Below are 20,016 nucleotides of genomic sequence, written 5' to 3'. Positions count from 1 at the left end.
TTCTCCATGCCTCTTATTGTGCTTACAACATTACGGTTTACCACTTATGTCAATTGTGTGTGAGACTGCAAAGTGCAAAATATGTTTTTATTCAACTCATTGACTTATAACTGTTTTATAGGTGGTTGTGTTCATCAAGGCCAGTTTTGGATTGTTGAATCACAACCAAAATCTGCTAATGGTTTCTGTCGAAATATGTGATCATCCAAAGGATCTATCTAAGCAGCATATGTCTGGAACAGTTGTTTTAGTTTTGTCATCACTCTCTCATCATCCAACAACTTCTGCTTGAAAGACATCCATTTCTCAGTCATCAAGTGTATTATAGTTGTGACTGCTGTGCATGTGGATGTTTTGTGGATGTATTTACACGTTTCTCTGCATGTTCCCATGTGCTCTTTCCCCTAGTCTCTAGTGGGCCCCAGACATGACCATGGCCCCCTGGGCCGACTGCGTGTGTGTGTGTGTTTGTGTGTATGCATGTGCATGTGTGTATCAGCAGAAGCCAGCACACTCCCATTCAGATGGGAAAGGGTGGGTGTTTGGGGGTAGTGATGGAGATGATGTTTGGCTTAACAGCTGGCACGGGGCCATAGGAGACCTGCTCCCCGGCTTTGTTCCTCTTTGGCCCCAGTGACATGGCACTCGTCCTGCTGTCCCCCCCTGCCTCCCTTCTCCTCCACACCCCTCTCTCTGGACCCCCTGAACCAAACAAACCCCTGTCCGAACCCCACCCTTTCAGGGGCAAGGCCAGTGGGGTCCGATCCATCATGAGTTAATCAGAGAGAGCTAAAAACAGACACCAGATGCACAATGAATGACAACCACATAGATATATAGATATATAGATAACCCAGGCATGAATCTCCATGGACACCGTGAAGTCCATGGAGAACAAGAGCACCTCCTCCCAGCTGCCCACTGCACTGAGGCTAGGTAACACGGTCACCACTGATAAATCCATGATTATCGAAAACTTCAATAAGCATTTCTCAACGGCTGGCCATGCCTTCCGCCTGGCTACTTCAACCTCGGCCAACAGCTCCGCCCCCCCCCGCAGCTCCTCGCCCAAGCCTCTCCAGGTTCTCCTTTAACCAAATCCAGATAGCAGATGTTCTGAAAGAGCTGCAAAACCTGGACCCGTACAAATCAGCTGGGCTTGACAATCTGGACCCTCTATTTCTGAAACTATCTGCCACCATTGTCGCAACCCCTATTACCAGCCTGTTCAACCTCTCTTTCATATCGTCTGAGATCCCCAAGGATTGGAAAGCTGCCGCAGTCATCCCCCTCTTCAAAGGGGGAGACACCCTGGACCCAAACTGTTACAGACCTATATCCATCCTGCCCTGCCTATCTAAGGTCTTCGAAAGCCAAGTCAACAAACAGGTCACTGACCATCTCGAATCCCACCGTACCTTCTCCGCTGTGCAATCTGGTTTCCGAGCCGGTCATGGGTGCACCTCAGCCACACTCAAGGTACTCAACGATATCATAACCGCCATCGATAAGAGACAGTACTGTGCAGCCGTCTTCATCGACCTTGCCAAGGCTTTCGACTCTGTCAATCACCATATTCTTATCGGCAGACTCAGGAGCCTCGGTTTTTCGGATGACTGCCTTGCCTGGTTCACCAATTACTTTGCAGACAGAGTTCAGTGCGTCAAATCGGAGGGCATGCTGTCTGGTCCTCTGGCAGTCTCTATGGGGGTGCCACAGGGTTCAATTCTCGGGCCGACTCTTTTCTCTGTGTATATCAATGATGTTGCTCTTGCTGCGGGCGATTCCCTGATCCACCTCTACGCAGACGACACCATTCTATATACTTTCGGCCCGTCTTTGGACACTGTGCTATCTAACCTCCAAACAAGCTTCAATGCCATACAACACTCCTTCCGTGGCCTCCAACTGCTCTTAAACGCTAGTAAAACCAAATGCATGCTTTTCAACCGGTCGCTGCCTGCACCCGCATGCCCGACTAGCATCACCACCCTGGATGGTTCCGACCTAGAATATGTGGACGTCTATAAGTACCTAGGTGTCTGGCTAGACTGCAAACTCTCCTTCCAGACTCATATCAAACATCTCCAATCGAAAATCAAATCAAGAGTCGGCTTTCTATTCCGCAACAAAGCCTCCTTCACTCACGCCGCCAAGCTTACCCTAGTAAAACTGACTATCCTACCGATCCTCGACTTCGGCGATGTCATCTACAAAATGGCTTCCAACACTCTACTCAGCAAACTGGATGCAGTTTATCACAGTGCCATCCGTTTTGTCACTAAAGCACCTTATACCACCCACCACTGCGACTTGTATGCTCTAGTCGGCTGGCCCTCGCTACATATTCGTCGCCAGACCCACTGGCTCCAGGTCAGCTACAAGTCCATGCTAGGTAAAGCTCCGCCTTATCTCAGCTCACTGGTCACGATGGCAACACCCATCCGTAGCACGCGCTCCAGCAGGTGTATCTCACTGATCATCCCTAAAGCCAACACCTCATTTGGCCGCCTTTCGTTCCAGTACTCTGCTGCCTGTGACTGGAACGAATTGCAAAAATCGCTGAAGTTGGAGACTTTTATCTCCCTCACCAACTTCAAACATCAGCTATCTGAGCAGCTAACCGATCGCTGCAGCTGTACATAGTCTATTGGTAAATAGCCCACCCTTCTTCACCTACCTCATCCCCATACTGTTTTTATTTATTTACTTTTCTGCTCTTTTGCACACCAATATCTCTACCTGTACATGACCATCTGATCATTCATCACTCCAGTGTTAATCAGCAAAATTGTAATTATTTGCCAACCTCCTCATGCCTTTTGCACACATTGTATATAGACTCCCCCTTTGTTTTCTACTGTGTTATTGACTTGTTAATTGTTTACTCCATGTGTAACTCTTTGTTGTCTGCTCACACTGCTATGCTTTATCTTGGCCAGGTCGCAGTTGCAAATGAGAACTTGTTCTCAACTAGCCTACCTGGTTAAATAAAGGTTAAATAAAAAAAATTAAAATACATCTGTGATCGGCAATGTAGTCACTACCACTGCTATGGGTGTTCAAGGGCTGTCCACCAATATAGAAAGCATATTAAAAGTGATTGAAGTGAATGAATGGGAATCGTGTGGTGTCACATTTGACCTTGTCTCTGTGTCATATATCATAGTGGTGATGGCAGCAGCACCATGTAGAAATGACTGGGGAGGTCTGTATAGGGCATGTCCTGCCAGTCTCTGTTAGGGAGTACACTGGGATTCCTAGTGTGCTAGTCTGACTGGCACATTGTTTCTTGGATGATGAGGAAAGTGTTGTTGAGTTAGGCCATAGTATCTCAGTGAAGTCTTTACTCCATTTCTCTGGGTTTGTAGGGGAGAAATCCACTCCATCACTATTAACCAACAGCTCTGAATAAACAGCAGGTGGTGGTGGGGGCGGGGGGGGGGGGTCGTAGAGGTACAATGGACTGGCCTTAGGCCTACTGCCCTCAGGATCACTTAAACCAATGTGCACAAACACACACCACACACACCGAGCATGCACACCTCCCAACACAATACTTACAGCCCTCACACATGCTCCCCCCTATGGAGAAGACGGCAAGACTAAGGAATCTAACAGGGCCCCATGCTGTGTATGTTTGCACAATAGAGAGTGTCCATGTGTGGTGGTGAGTAGAGATATAAGGACAGAGCATCAGCTGGGCTTCTGGACTACCTCTTCCCCTTTAGAGGCCCTTTGCCTGAAAAAAGTGTAGCACTTGGGTTGAAGAGGAGGCGCTACCCTCTGTCCCCTTCCTTCCTCCGTCTTTTTTCAATCACTGTTCATCTTTTAGTATCAGATAATCAGATATGGCACTTTACAACTACACTGAACAAAAATCTAAATGCAGCATGTAAAGTGTTTCGTGAGCTGAAATTAAAGATCCCAGAAATGTTCCATATGCACATAAAGCTTATTTCTCAAACAAAAAAATTGAACTCATTTGTTTTACATCCCTGTTAGTGAGCATTTCTCCTTTGCCAAGATAATCTATCCACTTGAAAGGTGTGGCAAATCAAGAAGCTGAATAAATAGAACGATCATTACACCGGTGCACCTTGTGCTGGGGACCATGAAAGGCCACTCTAAAATGTGCCGTTTTGTCACACAACACAAGGCAACAAGTTTTGAGGGCGTGTGCAATTGGCATGCTGACTGCAGGAATGCCCACCAAAGCTGTTGCCAGATAATTGAATGTACATTTCTCTCCCCTAATGTAATGGCTGTTTGAAGAAGAGGACCAAGGTGCAGAGTGGTACGTGTTCATGATTTTTAATAAAACTGAACACTAGAACAAAAAATAACAAAGCAGAACAAACAAAAGAGTTCTGTCTGAATGCAGACACACAAAACAGAAAATAACTACCCACAAAACACAGGTTGGAAAGGGCTACCTAAGTATGGTTCTCAATCAGAGACAACGATAGACAGCTGCCTCTGATTGAGAACCACACCCGGCCAAACACACAGAAATAGAAAACATAGAATGCCCACCCCAACTCACGCCCTGACCAAACCAAAATAGAGACATAAAAAGGATCTCTAAGGTCAGGGCGTGACACATAATCTGTCTCCAATGTCGATTTACAGAATTTGGTACATCCAACCGGCCTCACAACCGCAGACCACGTGTAACCACGCCAGCCGAGGACCTCCACATCCAGCTTCTTCACCTGCGGGATCGTCTGAGACCAACAACCAGGATAGCTGATGAAGCTGTGGGTTTACACAATCAAAGAATTTCTGCACAAACTGTCAGAAACCGTCTAAGGAAGCTCATATGCGTGCTCGTTGTCCTCAACAGGGTCTTGACCTGACAACAGTTTGTTGTAGTAACCGACTTAATTCGGAAAATGCTCACCTTCGATGGCCACTGACATGCTGGAGAAGTGTGCATTTCACGGATGAATCCCGTATCAACTGAACGAGGCAGATGGCAGAAAGCGTGTATGGCGTCATGTGGTCGAGCGGTTTGCTGATGTCAATGTTGTGAACAGAGTGCCCCATAGTGGCGATTGGCTTATGGTATGGGCAGGCATAAGCTAAGGACAACATTCCACAGGCCACAATCAACAGCCTGATCAACTATGCAAAGGAAATGTGTCGCGCTGTATGAAGCAAACGGTGGTTTCCTGATTCACGCACCTAGCTTTTTTAAGGTATCTGTGACCAATAGATGTATATGTGTATTCCCAGTCATGTGGACTCCATAGATTAGGGGCTAATTTATTTATTTCAACTGACTGATTTCCTTGTTTAATTAAACTGTAATTCAGTAAAATGTTTGAAATTATTGCATGTTGCATTTATATTTTTGTTCAGTGTAAATAAATTCACCTTCTTTTGCATGTGTAACAACGTCTTCAAGAGACCAACACATCTTCTTTAATTAAGGATTTAAATCAAACTAAGTGAGGAGAGCAGGCTGCATTAGTTCCCTACAGGCTGAGATGAGCCAGTTAAGGAGAGGAGAACAGCGCAATGGTGTGTTCTTCTATAAACAGACTAGCGCAGGAAGGTGCAGGGCCGGTCCGGCAGGCAGAGAAGCAGGCAGAGAGGTGGAGGAGGAGAAGGAGGAGGAGGACAGCTGTTTATATCGCAGATGGCCAATTCATGGCTCCCCAGGGGAAATCTGTCAGCTGAGTCACCCACTGCACCGCTCCGCAACGCAAGTCAAACTGCCAAGGATACCTCGCCCGCCTGCGATTACACATACGTATGGACTCACAGCGTTACGCACATACTGTACGTAGGCACACACACTCAAATAGGCAACTGCAAACCCTTATGTCCTGCCTCAAACTCACCTTCCAAAAACACTTTCACATTCATGAAGACCCTCCACACGTCCACTACTGCAGCCCCAAACCTGTTAATACCTACATTCCCCCCAGCATACATATACAGTACCAGTCAAAAGTTTGGACACACCTACTCATTCAAGGGTTTTTCTTTATTTGTTATATTTTCTACATTGTAGAATAATAGTGAAGACATCGAAACTATTAAATAACACATTCGGAATCATGTAGTAGCCAAAAAAGTGTTGAACAAATACATTTTGAGAATTTGAGATTCTTCAAATAGCCACCCTTGATGACAGCTTTGCAAACTCTTGGCATTCTCTCAATCAGCATTATGAGGTAGTCACCTGGAATACATTTCAACAGGGAGAAGGGGGAGAGACCGAAGTGATATCTTTGATATATTTATTTTCCGTCTTAGTAAAGTTGTTTTGTGGACTAAAGCCTCCCTGTCTCTTTGTCAATCTCTGTACGCTCAACCCACCACCCCATGGTTTACTACATATGGTGGAGAATGAGGGAAGCTCAGTAGCTTTGGGTGCCATGGGGTCGAGTGTGCGGAGATTACCATGGAGGAGCTGGTGTCTCAGTTCATCCTCAGCCAGCAGAAGCAATAGGCTCTCCAGGAGCAAGCACTGGAGGAGCAGCACCAACAAAACCGCAGACTGGTAGAGGAGGTAGCCCAGCTGAAGGTTGGGAGGGCTCAGGAGTCTGGCCCGAATCAGTTCCTGGTTCAGTTAAGGGTGGAAGATGACGTGTTAGTCGTATCTGTGCACCTTCGAGAGGACGGCACAACGGGAAGGATGGCCCAAGCCCAAGTGGGCCAGTCTGTTGGCACCCTACCTCTCTGGGAAGGCCTAGAAGGCCTACCTTGATTTGAACACGGACCAGGCCGTGAATTATGAGGGACTCAAACGGGAGATACTAAGCCGCTATGGGTTCAATCTCGAACGCCGCGCACAACTGGTCCACGACTGGTCCTTTGACCCCACCCTGTCCCCCCGTGCTCAGATGAGCGACCTTTTGTGGCTGACCAAGGGCTGGCTACTGACGGAACTACCGTCCCTCCCGATGCTCGACAAGCTCATCCTGGATAAATATCTTCGGCCCTGCCCTACGAGATGAAGAAGACTGTGAGCATGCAGAACGCCCAGAGCCTGGAGGAGTTGCTGACAGAGGTGGAAATTCACCAGAACACCCAGGACCTGCTGAGAGGGGCCCGAGCGGAGAGAGGAGACGCGGCAAGGAGGGTGACCAACACAAAGAGAGGCGAGGAGCTGAAGGTGGCCAAGACGGAACCAGCCCTTGCGGGAAGGTGACCCAAACTGATGATGTCGGCGGCTGCTGGACCCTGATCAGAGACGCTGCTATGCGTGCGGTGATCCAAGGCAACTTGCGTGGAGCTGTCCCTACCGGGAGGAGGCCATGCCCTCTGACTGTCCTCTATTCCAGGCACTGTGGAGGAGGGACCTGGGAAGGCCAGCATGGGAGGTAGGAAGAAAAGTAAAAAAGACGGTGGCCTGTGCAACCCAACCCCCGCCATGAGAGGTGTCCACTGGGCCTGAGTCGGACCTGGAGGAGGGCGACGACCCCGCTCCGGCAAGCAATCCACCGTGCGAGGAAGACCTCAGGCTCCCCTTTATGGAGGTGGAGGCCCTAGACAGACCTCCCGACACGGGAATCCTCATGGGTCAGTTCGGGACAGCCCAATTAGAAGACCCCAATCTCCAGAACGCTAGGGGCCAGGTGATTGCAGTGGATGGCGTACTGTTACCACTTCGCAATCAAGCATAACTTATTTTAACAGGTAGTATCGTACGGGAGCTTTTCCATTTATTTAGTCGGGTGGGTATTCCGCGGGAAATCCTGACAGACCAGGGCACCGCGTTCATGTCTTGTGTGATGAAGGATGTCTGCAATCTGTTATGAATCGAACAGGTGAGGACCAGTGTGTACCATCCACAAACCAACGAGCTGGTGGAATGCTTCAATAAGAACCTGAAACAGATGCTGAAGAAGGTCATCGAGAGAGACGGGAGGAACTGGGACCAGCTGCTGCCCCACCTGATGTTTTCAATGTGCGAGGTACCCAAAGCATCCACGGGGTTCTCCCCCTTTGAGCTCCTGTATGGCCGTCGGTCCCGCTGGCTGCTGGACCTAGTCAAGGAGATCTGGGAAGAACAGCCAACCCCCGTTCGCAGCATAATAGAACATGTGGAGGAGATGACGGTGATTTGGCCAGTGGTGAGAGAGCACATGGCTCAGACGCAATGTGCTCAAGAGCATATATATAACTGGGGGGGCCCCAACCACGAGAGTTCCAACCCGGTGAAAAGGTCTTGGTGTTGATCCCTACCACGGAGAGTAAATTCCTGGCTACATGGCATGGGCACTTCGACATCATTGAGCGGGTAGGTGACATCAACTATAAGGTCCGCCAACCGGGGCCGAGAAAACCCCTCCAGCTTTACCATGTGAATTTACAGAAGAAATGGCACGCATGCGAGGCGCTATGCGTGACGTGGACATGGCCACAGCAGGGCCTGCCCTCAGTCAAAGTGGCAATGGGGTAAGATCTCAGCCCGACCCAACAACAAGAGCTCAGAGAGTTGGTCCAGCGGAATACGGCCGTGTTCTCTGAGGTGCCGGGGCGCACAGGCCTGGTGGAACATCAGATCCGCACCCTTCCGGGAGAAAAAGTGTGTAGACGGCCATACCGGATATCAGAAGCCCGGAGGGTGGCGGTCCAGCTGGAGGAGTCACACAGTGAGTGGTCTAGCCCCATAGTGCTGGTTCCGAAACCGGACAGAACTGTCCGCTTCTGTAATGACTTCCGGGGCCTGAACGAGGTCAGTAAGTTTGATGCCTACCCTGGGTGGATGAACTGATCAACCACTGGGAATGGCAAGATACGTCAGCACCTTGGACCTGACGAAGGGGTACTGGCAGGTGCCCCTGGCAGAGGCCTCCCGGGAGAAGACTTCCTTCTCCACCCCAGGGGGGCTATACCACTACCGGGTTCAGCCAATCAGGCTCAAAGGGGCACCAGCGACCTTTCAGCGACTCATGGACCGAGTTCTGCGGCCGCACAGTGAGTACGCAGCGGCGTATCTGGATGACATAATTGTGCACAGTGACAATTGGGAGTCACAACTGTGTAAGTTACAGGCCGTGATTGATGCGCTAAGGGATGCAGGTCTGACCCCGAACCCCCACACGTGCAAGCTGGGCTATGCCGAAGTGAAGTATCTGGGATTTCAGATCGGGAGGGGAAATGTGAAACCCCAAGAAAAAAAATTGCTGCCATTAGGAGATTGCCAGTCCCCTGAACCAAGAGGCAGGTAAAGTCATTCCTGGGGTTAGCAGACTACTACCGTAGATTCATACCTAACTTTGCAGCAATAGCTTCTCCCCTCACAGATCTAACAAAGGCACAACTACCCCAGACGGTAGCTAGTGCCAGCAGAACAGGGGGAGCCAGTAAGAAACCCCCAAGTTTTTGTCATAGTTTGCGATAACGTTGCTTTTCACCACTCTGCAGCTGTCACAGATTGGTTTGCAGCACATCACAGATGTATGGTTTTGTACCTGCCTGCATATTCACCCTTCCTCAAACCAATAGAGGAGTTTTTCTCTGCCTGGAGGTGGAAAGTGTTTGGTCACCACCCACATGACCAAATGTCTCTTTTGGAAGCCATGCGTGCCGGATGTGAGGACACGAGTCCAGAGGACTGCCAGGGATGGATAAGGCACTCCAGAAGGTTCTTCCCCAGGTGCATGACAAGAGAAAACATTAGATGTGATGTTGAAGAAAACCTGTGGCCTGATGCTAGAGAGAGGCAGGATTAGCCCCTCAATTATTTGTTCGAATTACAGTATGTACTTTTAGTTTCTACCTTTTTTTTCTCATTACTGTAATTCCGTAAATTACTACAGACTATTGAAGCAAACTGCTCATTTTCATTTACCTTAAAGAATTGTTATGTTCTAAAAATGTTAATAAATCATGTGAAAGAATGTCACTCTTTTCTTTGAAGAAAATATTACTTTGTATGAAGTCACTGAAATTGTTCAAACTGTAAAGATGAAAAGTTAGTATTTTCTGTATTGGTGTTTGATGCTAGTGTTTTTACTCTCAGTGTGTTCTGAGTGACAGTGTGTGTTATCTCAGTGAGGGTTGTGCATAGTGTTTGGCTGCACTGAGCGTGTTTTGAGCCATGTGTTAAGAGTTGTGTTGCTTGGAATGAGTTTTGCAGGTGATGTGAACTGTGATAGTAAGTAAGCATTTCACAGTAAGGTCTACACCTGTTGTATTTGGAGAATGTGACAAATACAATTTGATTTGATTTGATTTTAAATTGACTGCCTTCATGGAAAACGTTCAAGTCATATTTGTGACATTCTTGTGTTCAAGGGCTTTTGATGTCGGAACAACTCTTAAACCAATAATATTTCAGTCAATTAACATTGACAATATGGTCAAAATAGCTTTTTTACCAAATGTATATCTTTGTAAACTCAAAGCAAAATAAGAAACGTCCCATTTTCAGCACCCTCTCTGAACAAGGCAGTTAATCCACTGTTCCAAGGCCGTTATTGAAAATAAGAACTTCTTAACTGACTTGCCTAGTTAAATAAAGGTCAAATTAAAAAAATTATGAACATGCACCTGTGGAACGGTTGTTAAGACAATAACAGCTTACAGACGGTAGGCAATTAAGGTCACAGTTATGAAAACTTAGGACACTAAAGAGGCCTTTCTACTGACTCTGAAAAACACCAAAAGAAAGATGCCCAGGGTCCCTGCTCATCTGCGTGAATGTGCCTTAGGCATGCTGCAAGGAGGCATGAGGACTGCAGATGTGGTCGGGGCAATAAATTGCAATGTCCGTACTGTGAGACGCCTAAGACAGTGCTACAGGACGGACAACTGATCGTCCTCACAGTGGCATACCACGTGTAACAACACCTGCACAGGATCGGTACATCCGAACATCACACCTGCGAGACAGGTACAGGACGACAACATAAACTGCCTGAGTTACACCAGGAACGCACAATCCCTCCATCAGTGCTCAGACGGTCCTCAATAGGCTGGACTGGGGGCTTGTAGGCCTGTTATAAGGCAGGTCCTCACCAGACATCACAGGCAACAACGTCGCCTATGGGCACAAACTCACCGTCGCTGGACCAGACAGGACTGGCAAAAAGTGCTCTTTACTGACGAGTCGTGGTTTTGTCTCACCAGGTGTGATGGTCGGATTCGCATTTATCGTCAAAGGAATGAGCGTTACACTGAGGCCTTAACTCTGGAGTGGGATCTATTTGGAGGTGGAGGGTCCATCATGGTCTGCGGCAGGATGTCACAGCATCATCAGACTGAGCTTATCATTGCAGGCAATCTCAACGCTGTGCGTTACAGGGCAGACATCCTCCTCCCTCATGTGGTACCCTTCCTGCAGGCTCATCCTGACATGACCCTCCAGCATGACAATGCCACCAGACATACTGCTTGTTCTGTGCGTGATGTCCTGCAAGACAGGAATGTCAGTGTTTTGCCATGGTCAGCGAAGAGCCCAGATCTCAATCCCATTGAGCATGTCTGGGACCTATTGGATCGGAGGGTGAGGGTTAGGGCCATTCCCCCCAGAAATGCCCGGGAACATGCAGGTACCTTGGTGGAAGAGTGGGGTAACATCACACAGCAAGAACTTAATGTACTTAATGCAGCTGTTGGCCACACCAGATACTGACTGTTACTTTTGATTTGAACCCCCCCTTTGTTCAGGGCCACATTATTCAATTTCTGTTAGTCACATGTCTGTGGAACTTGTTCAGTTTATGTCTCAGTTGTTGAATCTTGTTATGTTCATACAAATACTTACATATGTTAAGTTTGCTGAAAATAAACGCAGGTGACAGTGAAATGTGGGTTTATTGTTTTGCTGAGTTTTGTTGTCAAAAATTGATTTCTTGTCATCTTTTGGTTGAACAGGTGAAAGGTCTGTGATGAAAAGTCACAATTCGGGAAAACTAGTAGTTCAAGTGTGTAGTTCAAGCTAATCTTCTGAAACTCAAGGCACCATTAGGTTTGATGGGACCATTAGGTGTGAAGGCACCATAGGTGTAAGTAAAGGTACCATTAGCAACAGATCTCAACAGGACTAGAGATAGACACGCATCACTGGTTTTAGTGCCATTCACAATGTCAACACTTTTCTTTTTATCGAATTAAAACGTGTTGGAGCACCTCTAAGATGCCTTTTGTGAGACTGTATTTTTTTTTAGATGTAAGGCATGAGTTTGCTTGTTCTGTGTTTTGTTTATGCAGAGGAAGAATCCAACATATACGTCTCTCTATTGTTTGTTAAAGAGGTTTGGCTTTGTGCCTGGGAGATATTGCAATTGGGGTTTCTGTGTTATATGCAAATATGTGTCTGTAGGTGATAATGGGATACATGTTGTCACAGTAACTGGAGAGGAAATGTAATGTGACATCTCCCTGGCTCTCAGGGACAGAGAGTTACCAACCCCAGTTGTTTAACTGTTGCCTCACACTGACTCTTTGTTAACCTCAAAGTCCAAAAGTAATCCCTGTCTGTCGCTATCCAATTCCTTTGAAAAGAGTGCACCATTTTGTTGAAGTGTGTCCAAACAATTAGGACCCCCTTGCCCTCATTCCTCTCTCTCTCTCTCTTTCTCTCTTGCTCTCCCTCTTTCTTTCTCTCTGGACCTCCAATAAAACTGAACGTTTTTGCAGTGTCTCCCTTCACTTGTAATTACAAGTTGGGGTGTAGTGATTCTGAAGGCACCATTAGGTGTGAAGGAAACATTAGGTGTGAAGGCACCATTAGGTGTGAAGGCACCATTAGGTGTGAAGCCACCATTAGGTGTGTAGGCACCATTAGGTGTGAAGGCACCATTAGGTGTGTAGGCACCATTAGGTGTGAAGGCACCATTAGGTGTGAAGCCACCATTAGGTGTGTAGGCACCATTAGGTATGTTTCCTGACAGAGAGATATCAACCCTCTCTCTTTCTCTCTGGACCTCCAATGACACTGAAAGCTTTTGCAGGGTCTCCCTCCACAACCACATCTTAACTTTTCCCCTCTTTTTTCCTTCTTCCCCATCCTCCCCTTACCCATTCCATCTCTTCTAACACCATTTAGGAATATGCACTACTTGTAACATAATTCAGCTCATTGTCTGCCCACCCCCACCCTCTGGGGGACAAGGAGCCAAGGGAGACAGTGGTCCCCAGTGAGCCAGGTGTTCCCGCTCTGTAATAGCTGCAGCCTGGTGCCTCTGCAGCTGCCTGCCGGCCGGGACCCTTTTGTTTGACTGCCATTGTCAGTGCACGCCCCTTGTCCATTCATGGCTCGAGCTGGAAGGGTGGAGGGAAGGGAGAGGTGCTTATTTTATTGCCATATTGGTGTGTGTGGGTTTGTGTGTGTTGATGGGGGGGGGGGGGTCGAGGTAGTGGGTTTAGGGTGGTGTGTGTGTGTGTGTGTGTGTGTGTGCGTGTGTGTGTGTGTGTGTGTGTGTGTGTGTGTGTGTGTGTGTGTGTGTGTGTGTGTGTGTGTGTGTGTGTGTGTGTGTGTGTGTGTGTGTGTGTGTGTGTGTGTGTGTGTGTGTGTGTGTGTGTGTGTGTGTGTGCGTGTGAGTGAGTGAGTGAGTGAGTGAGTGAGTGAGTTTGTGTGTGTATGTTTGCGTGTGTGAATAAATGTGTGCCTGAGTAGACGGCTTGGTGGTGGTCACTGCTGTGCCCTTATTGGTCACTAGGCAGACTGTGTGTAATGGGGAAATTAATGGTAGACACTGCAGCTCCATCTGTTCACACTCACATTGTTCAACCCTCCTGCCTTGGGACCAGACTGCAGCACTACCAAACCTAAAAAGGCATTGAGTTGAGTTGAGTTTGGACCACTGTGCTACAAGGAAGCTTGATTCACTACACCTCTGTTTGGATTTTTTGTCACTTTATTCATTCTCTGCTGGATACATAGAACCTGGATTTGTACGTACAAAAATGAGAAAAAGCTGTGAAAGTCCTTCTGGCATGCTGGAATGACCAAAGCTATTCTGTCCAGAGCATATCTTTAGGAGTTCCTTCTGTATTTGTGTTGCTGTTCTTTTCTTCTTCCTTGAAGCCTGTGGTAAGTCTTTTAATAAACATTTGTATAGGCAGTTATATACATTCATTTTATAGTTACAACAAGTGTAAAAACTACATCTGAAATCAAATTTGTCTCTGTCTGATCCTGACTGTTGCACAGTTTAGTGCACAATTGTTCATTGTCATTGATTATGTGATTTACTTTAAGTGTTTGATTAAGTGTTTTTGTTTTCCGATATCTTGGTTGGATACAATCTTAAATATATCTAAATGATAGATAAGCTTTATCCCAGTTTGATTATTTATTCATTTCATATCTATGATAAATGAATTGATAAATAGACTACAATCAATAATACCGGTATACTATCAGTAAAACAGCAAAGATGTAAGATGCTAATTGTCCTAAACATAGATATGTGGTCCTCAGTTGGTAGCGCAGGGTGCTTGCACCACCAGGGTTATGAGTTTGATTCCAGGGGCCACCCATATGTAAAATGTATGTATGCATGACTTTAAGTTGCTTTGGATAAAAGCGTCTGCTAAATGGCATACATTATTATGTTTATACTCTGAACATAGCAACCAGGGAATCCCTACCCCATTGAAGTTTACATTTACAATGGTTAAGGTTAGTGTTAGGTAAGGGTTATGGGTATGGATGGCCCAAGGATCCCAGATAGCTCTAACCCATAAAACAGTGTTGGAGTAGACAATACAAGATGGAGTGTGTTAGTGTTGAAGCTTTTCATTTCACCTTTGGGCTAAAGATACAGTTTATGTTTGAAAGATCAAATTGTTCAATCCATGTAGTCAGGCGCTTTCAGAGTCACCAGTCTTCATGTTTAATGACAGGGGAAAGACAGGTCAGGGATTGCTGCCAATGAAAATAAAACATACTTTCGCATACAGTATATTATGATACAGTGAATATTTTGTCTGAGAGAGCGAGAGAGACAACCTGTCCACTGTCGCTATGTACAGACACAGTGAGCGTTGTTATTGATAGAGGCCACTTATAGGCAGACCTGGCTCTCAAGAGAAGACAGACTGTCACACCCTGACCTTAGAGAGCCTTTTTATGTCTCTATTTTGGTTTGGTCAGGGTGTGATTTGGGTGGGCATTCTATGTTCTTTATTTCTTTGTTTCTGGCCGAGTGTCGTTCCCAATCAGAGGCAGCTGTCTATCGTTGTCTCTGATTGGGGATCATACTTAGGCAGCCCTTTTCCCTCCTTCTGTGTGGGATCTTGTCTTTGTTTGTGTGCAGGTAGTTTGCACAACGAAGCTGGTCGGTTGTTGTATTCTTTATTGTTTTGTCTTTTCTAAAGTTTCAGTTCGTTAATAAAGTATGTGGAACTCAAAGTACGCTGTGCCTTGGTCTCATCCTTCATCCGACGACACCCGTGACACAGACTATGTGCACACTGCCCACAATATGAGGTGGAAACTGAGCTGCACTTCCTAACCTCCTGCCACAGATCACACAGATACCACAGTGTGCAATCACAGCAGTAAGATTTGTGGCACATTGCCACGAGAAAAGGGCAACCAGTGGAGCACAAACAACATTGTAAATAACACCAATATTTATGTTTATTTATCTTCCTATACTATTCGTACTAGAAGTATTTGCACATTGCTAAACCACTGTACATAGCTGATAATATAAGACATTAAATGTCTTTTTGAGTGCAATATTTACTGTTACATTTTAATATTTAAAAATGTTCACTTTTGTTTATTTCACTTGCTTTGGCAATGTTCCCATGCCAATAAAGCCCCATTTAATTTAATTGAATTGAGAGAGCGAGAGAGAGAAGCAAGAGCAAGAGAGAGAGAGAGATGGGGGTGGCAGAATATAAAATGAGTGAACGACTGAGCAAATGGAAATTTGTGTTCATGTCTGTGCTGAGGGGTGAAAGTGAGGTCCATTACTGGGTCACATGACAGTGGTGATATGTATCAGCCTTTACTGAGCGCCAGTTTCCATGGTCCCCTGTGGTTTCGGTAGGCATCTGTTGCCCCTGCTGCCTATACACTCCCCCTGTCCCTCCTCCACCCTCTCTTTCACTCCTCTTACCTCCCTTTCTTTGTCCCTGGCTCAGTGCAGACTTCAGAGTGTCATGGCTCAGCATTCAGGCATTCAGAGGGGAATAGGTCAGGTCTTCCCCAGCCCCAGGGGAGATAGCAGGGCCTAATGGGGCTAACCCTGGCTCTCTCCCCCAGCCCCAGGTACAACCATCTCGAACACTGAGAAGGAGGCCGCAGCATCTGCTCACTGCAGTAGGACCTTAACGCCCACTTCCATCTCTGTCTCTATCTCCATGTCTAGATCTAGCTTGCCCTTTATTTCCATTTTTCCATATCATTCTTTGTCTTTATTTGTATCTCTTTCCAGCTGGAAGTATAGCTTTACATTTACTTCCACTCATCTTTGCTGGAGACTGAGGCAGCGCAGAGAGAAGAGCAGTTGTGGCGTTTCTAGGACTGCTAGTGTCTGTGGTTATTGTATGCAAAATAAAATGTGCAACCAGGGTCACTTATTTTCTAAATAGCCATTCAAGTTTCTCTTCATCTCTAATACAGAATTGTTCTGGTTTCTGTTGTTGTGTTTAATAAAACAAGATTACACTTAAATCATCATATAATAAGTAAAATAAAGAAGAAATGGACACAGTCCTCTATAAATGAGTCAAAGGACCTTGGGCATTCATTGATCTGATCTCAAAGCCTTGAACTCTCTACATTGTCATTTAAAATTCAGTGTCTATTCAGCCATGGACTACAGTACAATCACTGGACTGAGAACTGCACTGTACTACTTATCTTCATGGGGAGAATGAGTATATCTATGATGTGTAGAAACATGGAAATAATCTGACCTCCTTATCCACTGCTTATGGAGATTTTAATGGTGTCTGTATTGTTTTGGAAGATTGTTTGGGTAAATTTGGAGGTTGTGTGTTTGTGTTTAAGAGAGAGAGAATAAGAGTGTGGTGTAGAATAGTGTTGGTGTGTGTGGTAGTGCTTGTGGGTGTGGGTTCATGTTGGTGTGTGAGTTCGTGTTGGTGTGTTTGTGGTGTTGGTTGTGTGTGTGGGTGCTGGTGTGTGTGTGTGTGTGGTGTGTGTGTGTGGTGTGTGTGTGTGTGTGTGTGTGTACTTGTGTGTGTGTTTGTGGTGTGTGTGTGTGTGTGTGTGTGGGTATATTGCTGGTGTGTGGTGTGTTCATGTTGGTGGTACGTGCGTGGTGGTGTTTGTGTTGGTGTGTGTGTTGGTGTTGGTGTGTGTGTGTGCTGGTGTGTGTTCATGTTGCTGTGTGTGTTCGTGTTCGTTGTTCGTGTTGGTTTGTGTGTCGTTTGTGTTTGTGTGTGTGTAGTGTTGGTGTGTGTGTGTTGGTGAGTGTGTTCGTGTAGGTGTGTGTGTAGTGTGTCTTATCATGTTTAAACACTTGCGGATTCCATCTGATGAGCAGTGACTCAGGCCCGCACAAGTAGTACATCTGTTCTGATTTTAATGGGGTAATTGTGTGTGTGTGTGTGTATGTGGTGTGTGTATGTGGTGTGTGTGTGTGTTTGAATAGCCCCATCCTCTGTCTGTGCACACCGCACGCCGCTGTGGAACAATGCTCTGTCAGAGGAGTCCAGATTGGGATGGCAGCAGCATTGTTTGGGGACGGCAAGCCAGACACACTTTAGCTCCCCCATATCACCCTCCCACACACACACTCTCTCTTTCTTTCTTTGTGCCCCTTTTGTTGTTAGAGGACTAAATTATTTCAGCCATCTTGTGGCATTCATAGCGACCCACAATGGGGCAGCAGCTTGGATACTGAGGGGCAGGTCATTAGGAGGCCTTTTTTCCAGTACTGAGATCCCACCTTTACCCTACTTATACATGCAGACACACACAGACATATACACACTCATACATCACTCCACACTTATACACACACACTTATACACACTCATATATCACTCCACACACACACACACTCATACACACTCATATTTCACTCCACACACTTAAACACACTCATATACCACTCCAGACATTCCCGTAAGTTAGATGTGCAGTGGTCTGGTGTAAATACAGGGCTATAGGACAACTGCTTGTGCACATTGATGAAATATTAGTACAATGCAAAAGTCTAGCAACCCAATGATTCCGTGTTCAAATCTCATCACTGACAACTTTAGCATTTTAGCTAATTGGCAACTGTGCAACTATTTACTACTTTTTAGCTACTTTGCAACAATGTTAGCTAACCCTTCCCCTAACCTTAACTCTTTAACCTAACTACTAACCTTAACCCTAACCTTAAATTGTCGCCAAGATGGCATAGCAGTCAGACGTCTTTTGTCCTCGTCTTGTCGTGTCCCGTATATATATATATTTACATCTTTCTTCGCATACCTATTTATATATTTTTTTGCTTTTCCATAAACTCATCTTCAAAACACTCTCCTGCAACCCGCCTCACCAATTTATATTTAAAAAAAGGAAAGTATTATTTACCTCAAATCTGTAATCCTCCATAGAAGCTAACCAGAAGCTAGCCAGAAACTAGACAGAAGCTAGCCAGAAGCTAACCAGAAGCTAGCCTGAAGCTAACCAGAAGCTAATCAGAAGCTAGCCAGAAGCTAGTTAGCTTCTTTACTGGCTAATCGTTCGTATTCAGCTAACCACGGTTTGTGGTCATCAGCTATCCTTTAGCTCGAAAATCTATCGCCAGTTTTGTACAGCGCGGCTCGGACCGGAATATACTGGACTTATTTTTCTCTCCATGTCCCTGGATTTCAACCGCAAGCTCTGGACATTTATACCTAGATCTCGCAGCTAGCTAGCTGCTATCCGTGTGACTATCGGCTTACGTCGATTCCGGAGCAAACATCAATTATTCCAGAGCTAGCCAGCTGAAGAGTTCCATCAGTCACTCCTGGGCTAAAATCACCTATCCGGACCCGTTTTACTGCCAACGCAGAGCCCCACCGGGCCTTCACAACTGGACTACCAACGTTATCTGCCCGAGGGAGTTATCCAGCTGGCTCCTCCGTCGCGACGTTACCTGAACGCCCATCTGCGGTCCGCTAATCGTTAGCTGTCTTATCGGCTGCTATCTGAATAGACCTATCGGACATTTTTTCTTTCTTTCTTGGGCCTCTATAACTATATCTATTTTTTTTTTGCGAATTGGATTGATCCCCTCTACCACACGGAACCCTACTAATCCTACCGACGGAAACGCACGAGGTGGCTAAACACAGACCTCCATCCTATGCTAGCTTACTACCGATGGCCCGGCTAGCTGTCTGAATCGTCGTGACCCCAACCAACCTCACTACTCACTTGAACCTTTTGATCACTCGACTAAGCATGCCTCTCCTTAATGTCAATATGCCTTGTCCATTGCTGTTCTGGTTAGTGTTTATTGGCTTATTTCACTGTAGAGCCTCTAGTCCTGCTCACTATACCTTATACAACCTATTAGTTCCATCGCCCATACATGCGATGACATCTCCTGGTTTCAATTATGTTTCTAGAGACAATATCTCTTACATCATCACTCAATTCCAAGGTTTACCTCCACTGTATTCACATCCTACCATACCTTTGTCTGTACATTATACCTTGAAGCTATTTTATCACCCCAAGAAACCTCCTTTAACACTCTGTTCCAGACGTTCTAGATGAACATATCTCATTGCATTTAGCTGTACCCTTATCCTACTCCTACTCTTTTCCTCTGGTGATGTAGAGGTGAATCCAGGCCCTGCAGTGCCTAGCTCCACTCCTACTCCCCAGGCGCTCTCTTTTGATGACTTCTGTAACCGTAATAGCCTTGGTTTCATGCATGTTAACATTAGAAGCCTCCTCCCTAAGTTTGTTTTATTCACTGCTTTAGCACACTCTGCCAACCCGGATGTTCTAGCTGTGTCTGAATCCTGGCTTAGGAAGACCACCAAAAATTCTGAAATTTTCATTCCAAACTACAACATTTTCAGACAAGATAGAACGGCCAAAGTGGACGGTGTTGCAATCTACTGCAAAGATAG

The sequence above is a fragment of the Oncorhynchus kisutch genome, linkage group LG2 (genome assembly GCF_002021735.2).
Source record: "Oncorhynchus kisutch isolate 150728-3 linkage group LG2, Okis_V2, whole genome shotgun sequence".
In the NCBI taxonomy this organism is placed as follows: Eukaryota; Metazoa; Chordata; class Actinopteri; order Salmoniformes; family Salmonidae; genus Oncorhynchus; species Oncorhynchus kisutch.
This window is presented reverse-complemented; position numbering follows the sequence as displayed.